The sequence below is a fragment of the Engystomops pustulosus genome, chromosome 5, assembly GCF_040894005.1.
Source record: "Engystomops pustulosus chromosome 5, aEngPut4.maternal, whole genome shotgun sequence".
Lineage (NCBI taxonomy): Eukaryota > Metazoa > Chordata > Amphibia > Anura > Leptodactylidae > Engystomops > Engystomops pustulosus.
The window spans coordinates 17,392,002-17,410,024 of NC_092415.1; positions in this window are offsets into that span (position 1 = coordinate 17,392,002).

Consider the following 18,023-nt stretch of genomic DNA (forward strand, 5'->3'; position numbering starts at 1 on the left):
GAGTCTCCCTTTCATGTCATTGGGAGTTATGGCCGCGGAGCTCGTGTTTAGTTATAATGGATCGTAATGGAACTCCCCACCGACTTCAGAGGAGTAAGAGGATCAGTGTCGCTCCCCGGTGGGACCGTCTGTCTGGACTGTGTTGGTTTTTCCTTCTGTCTCTACACAATCCAAACAGAGCCATGAATGGGGGGGAGATACTAGCAGCCGATTCACACTTCAAAGCAGCAGAGAATATGGGGCAGTGTTTTCCTTAGTTGTCAATGTCCCATCACATCTGGCACTGAGATATCCTGAGCTTTATGTCACCAGGTTGTGTGTTTCTTAATCCAAAAAGTTGTAACTGATGTGATCACCGATGGAGAGATGAGCCATTAGTGATCAGCTCGGCAGTTGTACCTGTCAAGTGTTTGCTTTCTACAGCTCCCCCGCAGGAGAAATGAGGCATTACACATACTAAATCCTCCAGAGCGACACATACTTTTAAGCAGCAGTTACATCTGAGTCTTGGTGCTAAATTCTACCTAGTGCCTTTTAGTCATCAGTCTGAACAGTGCTCTATTTTCTGGACTGCTGGCTCTCTTCAGTCCCTGCTATGGACCAGCAAGGGTTAGGCTCGCACCCCTTCAGAACCCTGACACCCTCTCTCACCTGTATGCACCATCCTACTCTGCTGGTCAAACAGCATGTTTTGCTTGCTCCCTGCCAGCGTTTATCTTACTATTCCTTGTTCTTTTTATTTTTCAATATCGGCTAACGTTCTTGACTATTCTCCTGTTTGTTGTGTTGACATTCATGTAGACAACAACCCAAATGATGATCAATTAATTAGGTGCAGCACAAAATATACAGAAAATTTATGGATCAGAAACAAAAGAGAAAAGGACAAAAAAAAGTAATGAATTCAGGGCTACAAAAAGTATTGAGGGAGTCCAAAAACAGGACTCTAGGATAGTTTAGTCAGTTAATTTGGGTCCTGAACAAAGTATAACAAGGGTATTACTAGAGCACCATCTGCCCAGCACATGGCAGACCCTTCTGTATTTGCTGAAAGCTCTTGATGCTCAGAACAAAACATCTGTGGTGGTTACTTTTATAGAAGTGCAATGGAGGGCATATAATACAAGTGCATGTGGGTGAAATATAGTAGATACTAATGGAGCAAGTGGGATATGTATAGAGAGATACCTGGTGATGTCATGTGGTGACTTAAACATTATTCTGTTACAGTGACCTGTGCTGCAGGGAATAGTAGAGCCAGGCTATAACCAGTACAAAGAAAATACACACAGTGATGTCACAGTACAGGGATAATACACACAGTGATGTCACAGTGCAGGGATAATACACACAGTGATGTCACAGTACAGAGATAATACACACAGTGATGTCACAGTACAGGGATAATACACACAGTGATGTCACAGTACAGGGATAATACACACAGTGATATCACAGTACAGGGATAATAAACACAGTGATGTCACAGTACAGAGATAATACACACAGTGATGTCACAGTGCAGGGATAATACACACAGTGATGTCACAGTACAGGGATAATACACACAGTGATGTCACAGTACAGGGATAATACACACAGTGATGTCACAGTACAGGGATAATACACACAGTGATATCACAGTACAGGGATAATACACACAGTGATGTCACAGTACAGGGATAATACACACAGTGATGTCACAGTACAGAGATAATACACACAGTGATGTCACAGTACAGGGATAATACACACAGTGATGTCACAGTACAGGGATAATACACACAGTGATATCACAGTACAGGGATAATACACACAGTGATGTCACAGTACAGGGATAATACACATAGGGGGTCATTTACTAAGGGCCCGATTCGCGTTTTCCCGACGTGTTACCCGAATATTTCCGATTTGCGCCGATTGTACCTGAATTGCCCCGGGTTTTTGGCGCACGCGATCGGAATTTGGCGCATCGGCGCCGGTATGCACGCGACGGAAATGGGGGGGCGTGGCCGAACGAAAACCCGACGTATTCGGAAAAACCGCCGCATTTAAAAAAAAATTTGTGTCGCGAAAATTTCACTCACCTTCATCTTGGATAGGCCGGTGTATTTCGAGGCATTCCAGCGGACTTCAGCGCAGCAGCGCCACCTGGTGGACGTCAGAGGAACTGCTTTGATGAATCCCGGCCGGACCCGAATCCAGTGCAGAGAACGCGCCGCTGGATCGCGAACGGACCGGGTAAGTAAATGTGCCCCATAGTGATGTCACAGTACAGGGATAATACACACAGTGATGTCACAGTACAGAGATAATACACACAGTGATATCACAGTACAGGGATAATACACACAGTGATGTCACAGTACAATGATAATACACACAGTGATGTCACAGTACAGGGATAATACACACAGTGATGTCACAGTACAGGGATAATACACACAGTGATGTCACAGTACAGGGATAATACACACAGTGATATCACAGTACAGGGATAATACACACAGTGATGTCACAGTACAGGGATAATACACATAGTGATGTCACAGTACAGGGATAATACACACAGTGATGTCACAGTACAGGGATAATACACACAGTGATGTCACGGTACAGAGATAATACACACAGTGATATCACAGTACAGGGATAATACACACAGTGATATCACAGTACAGAGATAATAAACACAGTGATGTCACAATACAGAGATAATACACACAGTGATGTCACAGTACAGGGATAATACACACAGTGATGTCACAGTACAGAGATAATACACACAGTGATGTCACAGTACAGGGATATTACACACAGTGATGTCACAGTACAGGGATAATACACACAGTGATGTCACAGTACAGGCATAATACACACAGTGATGTCACAGTACAGAGATAATACACACAGTGATGTCACAGTACATGGATAATACACACAGTGATGTCACAGTACAGGGATAATACACACAGTGATGTCACACTACAGGGATAATACACACAGTGATGTCACAGTACAGGGATAATACACAGAGTGATGTCACAGTACAGGGATAATACACACAGTGATGTCACAGTACAGAGATAATACACACAGTGATGTCACAGTACAGGGATAATACACAGAGTGATGTCACAGTACAGAGATAATACACACAGTGATGTCACAGTACAGGGATATTACACACAGTGATATCACAGAACAGGGATAACACACACAGTGATGTCACAGTACAGGGATAATACACACAGTGATGTCACAGTACAGGGATAATACACACAGTGATGTCACAGTGCAGGGATAACACACACAGTGATGTCACAGTACATTGATAATACACACAGTGATGTCACAGTACAGGGATAATACACGCAGTGATGTCACAGTACAGGGATAATACACACAGTGATGTCACAGTACAGGGATAATACACACAGTGATGTCACAGTACAGGGATATTACACACAGTGATGTCACAGTACAGGGATAATACACACAGTGATGTCACAGTACAGGGATAATACACATAGTGATGTCACAGTACAGGGATAATACACACAGTGATGTCACAGTACAGGGATAATACACACAGTGATGTCACAGTACAGGAATATTACACACAGTGATATCACAGAACAGGGATAATACACACAGTGATGTCACAGTACAGGGATAATACACACAGTGATGTCACAGTACAGGGATAATACACACAGTGATGTCACAGTGCAGGGATAACACACACAGTGATGTCACAGTACATTGATAATACACACAGTGATGTCACAGTACAGGGATAAAACATACAGTGATGTCACAGTACAGGGATAATACACACAGTGATGTCACAGTACAGGGATAATACACACAGTGATGTCACAGTACAGGGATAACGCACACAGTGATGTCACAGTACAGGGATAACGCACACAGTGATGTCACAGTACATTGATAATACACACAGTGATGTCACAGTACAGGGATAATACACACAGTGATGTCACAGTACAGGGATAATACACACAGTGATGTCACTGTACAGGGATAATACACACAGTGATGTCACAGTACAGGGATAATACACACAGTGATGTCACAGTACAGGGATATTACACACAGTGATGTCACAGTACAGGGATAATACACACAGTGATGTCACAGTACAGGGATAATACACATAGTGATGTCACAGTACAGGGATAATACACACAGTGATGTCACAGTACAGGGATAATACACACAGTGATGTCACTGTACAGGGATAATACACACAGTGATGTCACAGTACAGGGATAATACACAGTGATGTCACAGTACAGAGATAATACACACATTGATGAATAAAGACACTGATATCAGAGCTTCGACTATATCAGAGTTCCACTACATAATATAATGTATAATAATAATAATAAAGATAACTGTACAGAGAATGGATAATGCAGAGGTAACTATGTGACTGTTACATAGAAGGAGTCCTATTCTGTTTTCCACACCCTCTTCCACAGTCAGCACGTGACCTTAATTCTGAGGTGAGATCGGACCAGGTAAGTAAATGTGCCCCATAGTGATGTCACAGTACAGGGATAATACACACAGTGATGTCACAGTACAGAGATAATACACACAGTGATATCACAGTACAGGGATAATACACACAGTGATGTCACAGTACAGGGATAATACACATAGTGATGTCACAGTACAGGGATAATACACACAGTGATGTCACAGTACAGGGATAATACACACAGTGATGTCACGGTACAGAGATAATACACACAGTGATATCACAGTACAGGGATAATACACACAGTGATATCACAGTACAGAGATAATAAACACAGTGATGTCACAATACAGAGATAATACACACAGTGATGTCACAGTACAGAGATAATACACACAGTGATGTCACAGTACAGGGATATTACACACAGTGATGTCACAGTACAGGGATAATACACACAGTGATGTCACAGTACAGGCATAATACACACAGTGATGTCACAGTACAGAGATAATACACACAGTGATGTCACAGTACATGGATAATACACACAGTGATGTCACAGTACAGGGATAATACACACAGTGATGTCACACTACAGGGATAATACACACAGTGATGTCACAGTACAGGGATAATACACAGAGTGATGTCACAGTACAGGGATAATACACACAGTGATGTCACAGTACAGAGATAATACACACAGTGATGTCACAGTACAGGGATAATACACAGAGTGATGTCACAGTACAGAGATAATACACACAGTGATGTCACAGTACAGGGATATTACACACAGTGATATCACAGAACAGGGATAACACACACAGTGATGTCACAGTACAGGGATAATACACACAGTGATGTCACAGTACAGGGATAATACACACAGTGATGTCACAGTGCAGGGATAACACACACAGTGATGTCACAGTACATTGATAATACACACAGTGATGTCACAGTACAGGGATAATACACGCAGTGATGTCACAGTACAGGGATAATACACACAGTGATGTCACAGTACAGGGATAATACACACAGTGATGTCACAGTACAGGGATATTACACACAGTGATGTCACAGTACAGGGATAATACACACAGTGATGTCACAGTACAGGGATAATACACATAGTGATGTCACAGTACAGGGATAATACACACAGTGATGTCACAGTACAGGGATAATACACACAGTGATGTCACAGTACAGGGATATTACACACAGTGATATCACAGAACAGGGATAATACACACAGTGATGTCACAGTACAGGGATAATACACACAGTGATGTCACAGTACAGGGATAATACACACAGTGATGTCACAGTGCAGGGATAACACACACAGTGATGTCACAGTACATTGATAATACACACAGTGATGTCACAGTACAGGGATAAAACATACAGTGATGTCACAGTACAGGGATAATACACACAGTGATGTCACAGTACAGGGATAATACACACAGTGATGTCACAGTACAGGGATAACGCACACAGTGATGTCACAGTACAGGGATAACGCACACAGTGATGTCACAGTACATTGATAATACACACAGTGATGTCACAGTACAGGGATAATACACACAGTGATGTCACAGTACAGGGATAATACACACAGTGATGTCACTGTACAGGGATAATACACACAGTGATGTCACAGTACAGGGATAATACACACAGTGATGTCACAGTACAGGGATATTACACACAGTGATGTCACAGTACAGGGATAATACACACAGTGATGTCACAGTACAGGGATAATACACATAGTGATGTCACAGTACAGGGATAATACACACAGTGATGTCACAGTACAGGGATAATACACACAGTGATGTCACTGTACAGGGATAATACACACAGTGATGTCACAGTACAGGGATAATACACAGTGATGTCACAGTACAGAGATAATACACACATTGATGAATAAAGACACTGATATCAGAGCTTCGACTATATCAGAGTTCCACTACATAATATAATGTATAATAATAATAATAAAGATAACTGTACAGAGAATGGATAATGCAGAGGTAACTATGTGACTGTTACATAGAAGGAGTCCTATTCTGTTTTCCACACCCTCTTCCACAGTCAGCACGTGACCTTAATTCTGAGGTGAGATCGGACCAGGTAAGTAAATGTGCCCCATAGTGATGTCACAGTACAGGGATAATACACACAGTGATGTCACAGTACAGAGATAATACACACAGTGATATCACAGTACAGGGATAATACACACAGTGATGTCACAGTACAGGGATAATACACATAGTGATGTCACAGTACAGGGATAATACACACAGTGATGTCACAGTACAGGGATAATACACACAGTGATGTCACGGTACAGAGATAATACACACAGTGATATCACAGTACAGGGATAATACACACAGTGATATCACAGTACAGAGATAATAAACACAGTGATGTCACAATACAGAGATAATACACACAGTGATGTCACAGTACAGAGATAATACACACAGTGATGTCACAGTACAGGGATATTACACACAGTGATGTCACAGTACAGGGATAATACACACAGTGATGTCACAGTACAGGCATAATACACACAGTGATGTCACAGTACAGAGATAATACACACAGTGATGTCACAGTACATGGATAATACACACAGTGATGTCACAGTACAGGGATAATACACACAGTGATGTCACAGTACAGGCATAATACACACAGTGATGTCACAGTACAGAGATAATACACACAGTGATGTCACAGTACATGGATAATACACACAGTGATGTCACAGTACAGGGATAATACACACAGTGATGTCACACTACAGGGATAATACACACAGTGATGTCACAGTACAGGGATAATACACAGAGTGATGTCACAGTACAGGGATAATACACACAGTGATGTCACAGTACAGAGATAATACACACAGTGATGTCACAGTACAGGGATAATACACAGAGTGATGTCACAGTACAGAGATAATACACACAGTGATGTCACAGTACAGGGATATTACACACAGTGATATCACAGAACAGGGATAACACACACAGTGATGTCACAGTACAGGGATAATACACACAGTGATGTCACAGTACAGGGATAATACACACAGTGATGTCACAGTGCAGGGATAACACACACAGTGATGTCACAGTACATTGATAATACACACAGTGATGTCACAGTACAGGGATAATACACGCAGTGATGTCACAGTACAGGGATAATACACACAGTGATGTCACAGTACAGGGATAATACACACAGTGATGTCACAGTACAGGGATATTACACACAGTGATGTCACAGTACAGGGATAATACACACAGTGATGTCACAGTACAGGGATAATACACATAGTGATGTCACAGTACAGGGATAATACACACAGTGATGTCACAGTACAGGGATAATACACACAGTGATGTCACAGTACAGGGATATTACACACAGTGATATCACAGAACAGGGATAATACACACAGTGATGTCACAGTACAGGGATAATACACACAGTGATGTCACAGTACAGGGATAATACACACAGTGATGTCACAGTGCAGGGATAACACACACAGTGATGTCACAGTACATTGATAATACACACAGTGATGTCACAGTACAGGGATAAAACATACAGTGATGTCACAGTACAGGGATAATACACACAGTGATGTCACAGTACAGGGATAATACACACAGTGATGTCACAGTACAGGGATAACGCACACAGTGATGTCACAGTACAGGGATAACGCACACAGTGATGTCACAGTACATTGATAATACACACAGTGATGTCACAGTACAGGGATAATACACACAGTGATGTCACAGTACAGGGATAATACACACAGTGATGTCACTGTACAGGGATAATACACACAGTGATGTCACAGTACAGGGATAATACACACAGTGATGTCACAGTACAGGGATATTACACACAGTGATGTCACAGTACAGGGATAATACACACAGTGATGTCACAGTACAGGGATAATACACATAGTGATGTCACAGTACAGGGATAATACACACAGTGATGTCACAGTACAGGGGTAATACACACAGTGATGTCACTGTACAGGGATAATACACACAGTGATGTCACAGTACAGGGATAATACACAGTGATGTCACAGTACAGAGATAATACACACATTGATGAATAAAGACACTGATATCAGAGCTTCGACTATATCAGAGTTCCACTACATAATATAATGTATAATAATAATAATAAAGATAACTGTACAGAGAATGGATAATGCAGAGGTAACTATGTGACTGTTACATAGAAGGAGTCCTATTCTGTTTTCCACACCCTCTTCCACAGTCAGCACGTGACCTTAATTCTGAGGTGAGATCGGACCAGGTAAGTAAATGTGCCCCATAGTGATGTCACAGTACAGGGATAATACACACAGTGATGTCACAGTACAGAGATAATACACACAGTGATATCACAGTACAGGGATAATACACACAGTGATGTCACAGTATAGGGATAATACACATAGTGATGTCACAGTACAGGGATAATACACACAGTGATGTCACAGTACAGGGATAATACACACAGTGATGTCACGGTACAGAGATAATACACACAGTGATATCACAGTACAGGGATAATACACACAGTGATATCACAGTACAGAGATAATAAACACAGTGATGTCACAATACAGAGATAATACACACAGTGATGTCACAGTACAGAGATAATACACACAGTGATGTCACAGTACAGGGATATTACACACAGTGATGTCACAGTACAGGGATAATACACACAGTGATGTCACAGTACAGGCATAATACACACAGTGATGTCACAGTACAGAGATAATACACACAGTGATGTCACAGTACATGGATAATACACACAGTGATGTCACAGTACAGGGATAATACACACAGTGATGTCACACTACAGGGATAATACACACAGTGATGTCACAGTACAGGGATAATACACAGAGTGATGTCACAGTACAGGGATAATACACACAGTGATGTCACAGTACAGAGATAATACACACAGTGATGTCACAGTACAGGGATAATACACAGAGTGATGTCACAGTACAGAGATAATACACACAGTGATGTCACAGTACAGGGATATTACACACAGTGATATCACAGAACAGGGATAACACACACAGTGATGTCACAGTACAGGGATAATACACACAGTGATTTCACAGTACAGGGATAATACACACAGTGATGTCACAGTGCAGGGATAACACACACAGTGATGTCACAGTACATTGATAATACACACAGTGATGTCACAGTACAGGGATAATACACGCAGTGATGTCACAGTACAGGGATAATACACACAGTGATGTCACAGTACAGGGATAATACACACAGTGATGTCACAGTACAGGGATATTACACACAGTGATGTCACAGTACAGGGATAATACACACAGTGATGTCACAGTACAGGGATAATACACATAGTGATGTCACAGTACAGGGATAATACACACAGTGATGTCACAGTACAGGGATAATACACACAGTGATGTCACAGTACAGGGATATTACACACAGTGATATCACAGAACAGGGATAATACACACAGTGATGTCACAGTACAGGGATAATACACACAGTGATGTCACAGTGCAGGGATAACACACACAGTGATGTCACAGTACATTGATAATACACACAGTGATGTCACAGTACAGGGATAAAACATACAGTGATGTCACAGTACAGGGATAATACACACAGTGATGTCACAGTACAGGGATAATACACACAGTGATGTCACAGTACAGGGATAACGCACACAGTGATGTCACAGTACAGGGATAACGCACACAGTGATGTCACAGTACATTGATAATACACACAGTGATGTCACAGTACAGGGATAATACACACAGTGATGTCACAGTACAGGGATAATACACACAGTGATGTCACTGTACAGGGATAATACACACAGTGATGTCACAGTACAGGGATAATACACACAGTGATGTCACAGTACAGGGATATTACACACAGTGATGTCACAGTACAGGGATAATACACACAGTGATGTCACAGTACAGGGATAATACACATAGTGATGTCACAGTACAGGGATAATACACACAGTGATGTCACAGTACATTGATAATACACACAGTGATGTCACAGTACAGGGATAATACACACAGTGATGTCACAGTACAGGGATAATACACACAGTGATGTCACTGTACAGGGATAATACACACAGTGATGTCACAGTACAGGGATAATACACACAGTGATGTCACAGTACAGGGATAATACACACAGTGATGTCACAGTACATTGATAATACACACAGTGATGTCACAGTACAGGGATAAAACATACAGTGATGTCACAGTACAGGGATAATACACACAGTGATGTCACAGTACAGGGATAACGCACACAGTGATGTCACAGTACATTGATAATACACACAGTGATGTCACAGTACAGGGATAATACACACAGTGATGTCACTGTACAGGGATAATACACACAGTGATGTCACAGTACATGGATAATACACACAGTGATGTCACAGTACAGGGATAATACACACAGTGATGTCACTGTACAGGGATAATACACACAGTGATGTCACTGTACAGGGATAATACACACAGTGATGTCACAGTACAGGGATAATACACACAGTGATGTCACAGTACAGGGAGAATACACACAGTGATGTCACAGTACAGGGATAATACACGCAGTGATGTCACAGTACAGGGATAATACACATAGTGATGTCACAGTACAGGGATATTACACACAGTGGTGTCACAGTACAGGGATATTACACACAGTGGTGTCACAGTACAGGGATAATAAACACAGTGATGTCACAGTACAGGGATAATACACACAGTGATGTCACAGTACAGGGATAACACACACAGCGATGTCACAGTACAGGGATAACACACACAGTGATGTCACAGTACAGGGATAATACACACAGTGATGTCACAGTACAGGGATAATACACACAGTGATGTCACAGTACAGAGATAATACACACAGCAATGTCACAGTACAGAGATAATACACACAGTGATGTCACAGTACAGGGATAATACACACAGTGATGTCACAGTACAGAGATAATACACACAGCGATGTCACAGTACAGGGATAATACACACAGCAATGTCACAGTACAGAGATAATACACACAGTGATGTCACAGTACAGGGATAATACACACAGTGATGTCACAGTACAGGGATAATACACACAGCGATGTCACAGTACAGGGATAATACACACAGTGATGTCACAGTACAGGGATATTACACACAGTGATGTCACAGTACAGGGATAATACACAGTGATGTCACAGTACAGAGATAATACACACATTGATGAATAAAGACACTGATATCAGAGCTTCGACTATATCAGAGTTCCACTACATAATATAATGTATAATAATAATAATAAAGATAACTGTACAGAGAATGGATAATGCAGAGGTAACTATGTGACTGTTACATAGAAGGAGTCCTATTCTGTTTTCCACACCCTCTTCCACAGTCAGCACGTGACCTTAATTCTGAGGTGAGATCGGACCATTTAGATGTTGGGCTCCAAGGTCTACCCCGTCCCAGTTGTTACACCGCGGCCTATTGGATAAAGGGGTTAATGCTCTCAGCTGTCTTATCTGGCGATGAATGTGCCCTATAGGAGGAACACTAAAGAGGTATTGAAGAGGAAACTGTAAACCACAAATTTAGTTCCCATGGAATCGGAGAGGGCTGGGATTACCGACGCTCGGCTCCAAATCACTGAAAGCATATGGACCAAGAAATGTTTTCATTCAGCCTTTCTGTCTGGATGAGAACCTGAAATATCAGAGATGAATGATTACTCCAAGAAGGAAAAAGTCACTTTTGGATTTCACCCAAGTGCAGATATTGTGCAGACTCACCTTCTCTCGCATGAAGTGGATCTCTTTCCTTAAAGGGGTGACCGCAGCTAGCGGTTCACTCAACGGCCAAACCACATCATATTTCTCTGTGGTGTCCTGACAGTACAAAAGCCTTACAAGCCCTTACCCCTGCCTGAGGAAGCGAGTGTCACGAAACAATGGAGGGTTATTTACATCCCCGGAGATTTTCAGGTCAAGTATTTAATGCTTCTAATAACGAAGAACCTCCCGAAAAAGTAACAAATGGATGCCAAATCCCATTGGAAGGAGAAACCTTAAATGTCTAATGTTGTTCATTCAAAGCAAAGAAGGTCAATATAAGTTTTCTGGCCAAGCATTGCTTGTCGAGATGGTTGTAGGCCACCATGGATGATGAGATGGTCAATCATGAACTACACATACACTCACCGGCCACTTTATTAGGTAGCCAATCACATGGCGGCAACTCAGTGCATTTAGGCATGTAGACATGGTCAAGACAATCTCCTGCAGTTCAAACCGAGCATCAGTATGGGGAAGAAAGGTGATTTGAGGCCTTTGAACGTGGCATGGTTGTTGGTGCCAGAAGGGCTGGTCTGAGTATTTCAGAAACTGCTGATCTACTGGGATTTTCACGCACAACCATTCTAGGGTTTACAGAGAATGGTCCGAAAAAGAAAAAACATCCAGTGAGCGGCAGTTCTGTGGGCGGAAATGCCTTGTTGATGCCAGAGGTCAGAGGAGAATGGGCAGACTGGTTCGAGCTGATAAAAAGGCAACAGTGACTCAAATCGCCACCCGTTACATCCAAGGTAGGCAGAAGAGCATCTCTGAACACACAGTACATCGAACTTTGAGGCAGATGGGCTACAGCAGCAGAGGCCACACCGGGTGCCACTCCTTTCAGCTAAGAACAGGAAACTGAGGCTACAATTTGCACAAACTCATCGAAATTGGACAGTAGAAGATTGGAAAAACGTTGCCTGGTCTGATGAGTCTCGATTTCTGCTGCCACATTCGGATGGTAGGGTTAGAATTTGGCGTCAATAACATGAAAGCATGGATCCATCCTGCCTTGTATCAACGGTTCAGGCTGGTGGTGGTGGTGTCATGGTGTGGGGAATATTTTCTTGGCACTCTTTGGGCCCCTTGGTACAACGCCACAGCCTACCTGAGTATTGTTGCTGACCATGTCCATCCCTTTATGAGCACAATGTACCCTGTAACATCTGATGGCTACTTTCAGCAGGATAATGCGCCATGTCATAAAGCTGGAATCATCTCAGACTGGTTTCTTGAACATGACAATGAGGTCACTGGACTCAAATGGCCTCCACAGTCACCAGATCTCAATCCAATAGAGCATCTTTGGGATGTGGTGGAACGGGAGATTCGCATCATGGATGTGCAGCCGACAAATCTGCGGCAACTGTGTGATGCCATCGTGTCAATAGGGACCAAAATCTCTGAGGAGCTTCCAGCACCTTGTTGTATCTATGCCACGAAGAATTGAGGCAGTTCTGAAGGCAAAAGGGGGTCCAACCCGTTACTAGCATGGTGTACCTAATAAAGTGGCCGGTGAGTGTATAAAGAGAGATCTTTGTGGTTTCTAACTAGAGTAGTAAGGATTGTTGACATGGTTGTTGGCCACCATGGATGATGAAATGGTCAACCATGAACTACACATATAAAGAGAGATCTTTGTGGTTTCTTACTAGAGTAGTAAGGACTTAAAATCTTCCAAGCAACCATCGGTGAGACAACTTCAGATTAAGAGTATTGTTGGCCACCATGGATGATGAGATGGTCAACCATGATCTACACATTTACAGAGATTATTTATTAGTTTCTAAAAGGGTAGTGAGGATTTCAATTCTTCCAAGCATCCATGGGTGGGACAGCATCAGACTGTGATTTTGGTTGTCCCCATAGATAAGAAGGTCAACCATGAGCTACACATATAAGTAGTTTAGTTTTTAACTAGATTAGTAAGGACTTAAATTCTGCTAAGCAACCATTAGTATCATAGCATATGAGGCCGGAAAAAGACGGAGGTCCATCAAGTCCAATCTTTAAGAATTAAACAAATGTTTTTTTCCCATAACCCGTGATATTTTTCCTCTCCAGAAAGGCATCCAGGCCTCTCCTGAACATGTAGAGGATGCCCCCTGTCTATGGTGATGATAGAACCTCCTCTCCTCTAGGTGTAGAGGATGACCCCCGTCTATGGTGATGGTAGAACTTCCTCTCCTCTAGGTGTAGAGGATGCCCCCTGTCTATGGTGATGATAGAACCTCCTCTCCTGAACATGTAGAGGATGCCCCCTGTCTATGGTGATGATAGAACCTCCTCTCCTCTAGGTGTAGAGGATGCCTCCTGTCTATGGTAATGGTAGAACCTCCTCTCCTCTAGGTGTAGAGGATGCCCCCTGTCTATGGTGATGGTAGAACCTCCTCTCCTCTAGGTGTAGAGGATGCCCCCTGTCTATGGTGATGGTAGAACCTCCTCTCCTCTAGGTGTAGAGGATGCCCCCTGTCTATGGTGATGGTAGAACCTCCTCTCCTCTAGGTGTAGAGGATGCCCCCTGTCTTTGGTGATGGTAGAGCCTCCTCTCCTCTAGGTGTAGAGGATGCCCCCTGTCTATGGTGATGGTAGAACCTCCTCTCCTCTAGGTGTAGAGGATGCCCCCTGTCTATGGTGATGGTAGAACCTCCTCTCCTCTAGGTGTAGAGGATGCCCCCTGTCTAAGGTGATGGCAGAACCTCCTCTCCTATAGGTGTAGAGGATGCCCCCTGTCTATGGTGATGGTAGAACCTCCTCTCCTCTAGGTGTAGAGGATGCCCCCTGTCTATGGTGATGATAGAACCTCCTCTCCTCTAGGTGTAGAGGATGCCCCCTGTCTATGGTGATGATAGAACCTCCTCTCCTCTAGGTGTAGAGGATGCCTCCTGTCTATGGTAATGGTAGAACCTCCTCTCCTCTAGGTGTAGAGGATGCCCCCTGTCTATGGTGATGATAGAACCTCCTCTCCTCTAGGTGTAGAGGATGCCCCCTGTCTATGGTGATGATAGAACCACCTCTCTTCTAGGCGTAGAGGATGCCCCCTGTCTATGGTGATGGTAGAACCTCCTCTCCTCTAGGTGTAGAGGATGCCCCCTGTCTAAGGTGATGGCAGAACCTCCTCTCCTATAGGTGTAGAGGATGCCCCCTGTCTATGGTGATGGTAGAACCTCCTCTCCTCTAGGTGTAGAGGATGCCCCCTGTCTATGGTGATGATAGAACCACCTCTCTTCTAGGCGTAGAGGATGCCCCCTGTCTATGGTGATGGTAGAGCCTCCTCTCCTCTAGGTGTAGAGGATGCCCCCTGTCTAAGGTGATGGCAGAACCTCCTCTCCTATAGGTGTAGAGGATGCCCCCTGTCTATGGTGATGGTAGAACCTCATCTCCTCTAGGTGTAGAGGATGCCCCCTGTCTATGGTGATGATAGAACCACCTCTCTTCTAGGCATAGAGGATGCCCATTCAGGTATTTGTACAGCTTTAGATAAATGGTCTGATTGACCACCATGGATGATTAGATAGTCAACCATAAGCTGCACATATAAGAAGTCTTTTGTTTTCTAACTAGAGTTGTAAGCCCCTCAATTCTTCCAAGAAACCATGGATGGAATAACATCGGATGGGGGCTTTGGCTGTCCACCATGGATGATGAGATGGTCAACCATGAGCTACATATATAAGGAGAACTCTTTTTTGTTTCCAAATAGAGTAGTAGAGACCTCAATTCTTCTTGGCAACCATAGGTGGGAGAGCATCAGACTGGGGTTTGCTTGGCCACCATAGATGATGAGATGGTGAACCATTAGCTACACATGTAAGGAGAAAGGCTTGAATGCACCTCCAGATACCAATCTCTGATGCTCAATTTTGATTAGCTACAAATTGTACAAATTCATTGTAATGTAGTCAAAATAGACCCTATGTCCTACTATACTGATTACCCTTGGGGCTGTTGATGGTGTTGCCTAATTGGCACCCTGATAGAAACACTTTAACCCACTGAAGTGACCACTTCATGAGTCATGAGTACATGACATGGCCGCAACCAATTTACTTCTAATCTGTGAAGATACTACCTTAGTGCCAATCAATTTTGAGTTGAACATTGCTTTGACATGTCGATACTGATGGCCTTCATAATAGGGCATCTTGCTTCCCCATTCAGCCAAGTCACAAGACCTTGACCAGAAGAAGTTTTAATGAAGCTCCGGTGGAACATGTTTCCCGACGCCCCATCAAAGTCTATGGCACTGCCAATAATAGCCAAGCTTTTTTTTCTAATTGTGTCTTTTTGCATTTCTTTGGTCAATTCATTAGTTAAAGTACAATAACCATGATGAAACTACATGCACTCTTTGCCTCTCATGAAGAGGATATAAGTTAGGGGATTGCCAACTCACTGTGCGGTAAGGGTCTAATATATTTATGTCTACCAAATCCTCCCTACAATAAAGGCCCCTTTCATTAAAAATATACGTATACATGACATTCACTCTTTCATGTTCCATTTTTTTTAACTCACTTGGCCCAAATCTGTGAATTTTACATTAATTGAAAATGAAATTTTTAATTTAAATTTTTTGGAAATATTTCAGCCACACTCGGGTAAATGCTGCAGTTTATTGTTTCAGGTGAGTTTGCCATAGTCTGGCTTTTGGTCGTATTTTGTCAAGGATGTGGTTACATCTTTGGATTTGTGTTTCCCACTAGGTACCACCCATCCCCTGAAAAAAAAAAACCTAAAATATATATTAAGGACCTATTTATACTGGACAGGAGGAAAAAGTTGTTACATATCCAAAATGTTAAAATGCAGGGCCTCCTGGAAGGGCCTTCAAACGGATCCAGAGGAATTGAGTTACCTGTATTTAAAATATCTTCGAGTTAAAGGGGTTTTCCAGTTGGCGAAAAAATTGGGACAGTAGGCTCAGAGTGGGTATAAGAACCAATTTTTCATTTCGCCAACACTATCTAGGTTTCTGCAAAGCTGCACATACTGGACCATATCTGCTCCGACAATAACTGGTTTAGGTGGGACGTCATTCTTTCAAGCATGGGGGTCATGGGTGGCCTTCATGGATGATGAGATGGTCGACAAAGAGCCACACATAGAAGGAGAGATAATGTTCCTTCATAACTAGAGTAGTAAGCAACCATGGATGAGATGGCATCAGACTGGACATCTTGTTGTTCTTCATGGATGATGAGATGGTCGACCATGAGATACACGTGCAAGAAGAAATCATTTTAATTTCTAACTAGACTAGTAAGGACTTAAATTCTTCCCAATATCAGACTGGAGGGCCTAGTTGGCTAGCATGGATGATGAGATGGTCAACCATGAGATATACATAAGAAGACATAAGAAGAAATCATTTTAGTTTTTTAACTCACCTCTCCCGGCTCCAGCGGCGGCCTCCTCGCTCCTAGTGGTCCAGCCGCGGCATTCCCGTCTCCTGTTGCGCACGCGT